Source organism: Mus pahari, chromosome 11, assembly GCF_900095145.1.
Source record: "Mus pahari chromosome 11, PAHARI_EIJ_v1.1, whole genome shotgun sequence".
NCBI classification, from domain to species: domain Eukaryota; kingdom Metazoa; phylum Chordata; class Mammalia; order Rodentia; family Muridae; genus Mus; species Mus pahari.
In genome coordinates this window covers 57,280,204-57,283,434 of record NC_034600.1, presented here as the reverse complement: position 1 = coordinate 57,283,434, position 3,231 = coordinate 57,280,204, and positions in this window count along the sequence as shown.

Genomic DNA, 3,231 nt, shown 5'->3' with positions numbered 1-3,231 from the left:
GAAGAAGAAGAAGAAGAAGAAGAAGAAGAAGAAGAAGAAGAAGAAGAAGAAGAAGAAGAAGAAGAAGAAGAAGAAGAAGAAGAAGAAGAAGAAGAGGAAGAAGAAGAAGAGGAAGAAGAGGAAGAAAACAAATGTTCATTTCTCATCTTTGTTTAGTGTTTAAAAGCTAAGGGAATATGAAGAGCAGTTCCACCACAATTAAGACAGCAGCTCTGGGTTAGAAGAGGAGCCTCTTTTTTTAGATGGCCTGCATGGAGCCCTGGCTGCGCATGGCCTTCTTGCCCTCCCTAGCTTTCCGTAGAACTCACCTCACACATGCTATTAAAAAATGTCTCCCAAGCAGCCTCCTAGTTTTTAATCAGTTTCCATCCCTTGGAAACAAACATTCACCCAGACTCCAGGCACGACAGAGTATCGGTGTCAGGGAGGGAGGACCAGGAAGGCGGGGAGCCCATGGAATGTTCCCATAATTTCTATTTGCTGATATGAGCACATTAAGTTAGATGTAAGTGGAGAGCCCTCTTAAGACACACAGTTTAAATAGAATGTTTTCAAACACTTCCCAGAAGCCCACAGAGCAAATATGAGATCCACTTAGCACTCTACCTCCCTTTCTCTGTTCCTGAGCCCTGGGTCTCTGGGTGAGAGGTCTCCCAGCCTTCTTCAGGCCCAACTTCCTTTGTTTTCTGGTTCTTTTCAAGGGGCCTCCAAATTTCCCTTCCGTGTTACGAAACTCAAGGTACAAACTCCCCTCTGGGTGACCAGTGGCTGCCCGGATATCTTTCACCCTAGAATCTTCCCTGTTCCTATTTACAGCTCTACTACTGTAAAGACAATTCATCTTCCTGGCTTTTGTGTTCCTGGGGTTCTAGGAATCTGGGGGAGCCTTGCTTCCTGCTTCCTTCTTTGTTGGTTTCCATTGCCTTTCCCTTTCCCAGCTTAGCTCTGTTGGAGGAACATTTGCTACACACCTCTCTGGCTCCTCCAGCTCCACCTCCCTTTCCAACCAGAACACGTTCACAGTCTCCTCTAGTCTGGAACTCAAACTAGAAGTCTCGACTGAGAACTTAGAAGAGTCTTTCCTGAGAGGTAAGGACACGTTTTTACTTAGAAGAAACCCCTTCCTGAAACATGGAATAAAAAAAAAACCTCCCCCAGGTGCGTGTTTGGATAGCTGGAGGAATTTCCACTAAGGCAAGGCAAACAAAGAGCTTGTGGAATTCTGCTGAATATTTTCACAGCAGTGCAGTCAAGCGCCCTAAGCCATAACAATCCGCCGTACGTGTTCACCCGCAGCAGGAAGATCAGTTTTGACAACCAAAGGCAGCCCATCTCGTGATTACTGGGGATTTTAAGAGAAGACAAAAATAAATAAATAAATTAAATAAATAAATAATGGGAAAGTGATAAATGTCAAAAGCCAAATGGCTACAGAGTGTTTGAAAACACACACCACTGGCAGATCAACACTAAACCAATAACCAAACAAAAGCTTATCAGTCAACACAGACCTCAGATTTACTATGGATGCACTGAAGGAATACGAAGTAAAATACTTCCAAGCAGAACTTGATATATCTTGAATGGAGAGTCTGAGGTTCTCAAAGCTCAGGTTAAGCACTCCAACAGAAAACACGCGTACAGCAGAAACAGGAGCGGGCCTCACCATCACTCTTTCAGAAGCAAGAACTCGGAATGTTGGCAAAGCCCCAAAGCAGGGCCCACCCTACCTTTGTTACCTCAGCTCAAATTGTTTGCAAGGCTCAGTGTTGGAGACACTAAGTGGTGATCTAAGAGAGCATGTTAGATAACATCACATCCCACGCCGGGCCGAGCCATTTTACACAGCATCCAAGGATATGATGAGCCTGAAACACTGTTGTGGGACACTTCAGGTATAACAGACTGATATCAATGTGTGTGTGTGTGAGTGTGTGTGTGTGTGTGTGTGTGTGAGTGTGTGTGTGTGTGTGTGTCTGTGTGTGTGTGTGTGTGTGTATGTGTGGGTGTAGAGGTCAGGACAAGATTCTGGGTGTCCTTGTCTATCTGTCACTCTCTATCTCATTGCCTTAAGACAGGGTCTCCCACTGAATGGGAAGCCTAGGTTTGTCTGTGTGTCCTGGGAATCCACTTATACTCCAGCCTTCCTGCTTGCATTTCAAGTGTTCTTACCTACTGACCCATCCATTCTTCCAACCTTCTTTTATCATCTAAATTAGAGGAACAACAACAACAATAACAAACCAACCAACCAACCAACCACACACACACACACACACAAAAAAAAACCTTATAAGATCAGATCTGCTGATATTCGAAGGGAGTGAGAAGGACTCAGTAGACCCTCGCCTCCTCCTCCTCCTCCTCCTCCTCCTCAGCTACTCCCTTCCTCTGTGCCCTCCACCTCACCATGCACAGAGTCCTGCCCCAATGGCCAAAGGGTCTCAGGAGGCGCTCGCTCGTACAGAGATGGAAGGTTAATTGAAGTGGGATCCCATCTATGCAAATCTCAGAAGGTTATCACTTGAGCTGAGCTGTGATTTGGGGGTTGATGCAGGTGCTTTGGGGTTATCCATGCTACTGTAAGTCCAATCCATTCATTAGTTCAACGAGCTGGACTTGGATGCTGTTGCTGTGGTCAGCACTGGTGTCCTACCTGGGGCAGGTAGGAGTTTGTGGATGCTTCCTTAGGAGACTCAGCTCATTAGACATTTTTCTTCTTCTTTTCTCCCAGAAGTGGCTCTGAAGGGTGCCTGAGATTGTGACCTCCCCAGCAGAGGAAGCATGAAAAGCCGCGTGTGTGTATACGGACTTAGACGCTGAGGCACTCCTTCTGATGCTGGAGCTTGGTAAGAGCTACATCTTGATGTCTGTGAACCCTTTAGACCATCTTCTTCCAGAGGCTGAAGGAGGGCATATTTTTCTGGCACTTCTGATGAGCACAGTGAAAGAACCAACTTGGCAACAGCATGCCCGTAGGGATTAGCCTAAACTGTTCTAAGAAATGCAAGGCCAAGGTCAAACTCTTCATGCTTTTGGCTGCTTGAACCCAGGGCGATGCCAGCTGGGGCTTTCTCCTCCCATTATCAGTCCTCTGCAGAGCTGAAAAGAGGGAGGTGATCGATCGATCGTCACTTGTCAGTGGAGCTGGCCCGATGCCCAATAGAATAATGGTTAAAGGGGCCATTTTAGGCTTGGGCGACCACGCTTTGATTCTTTTTTTTTTTTTTT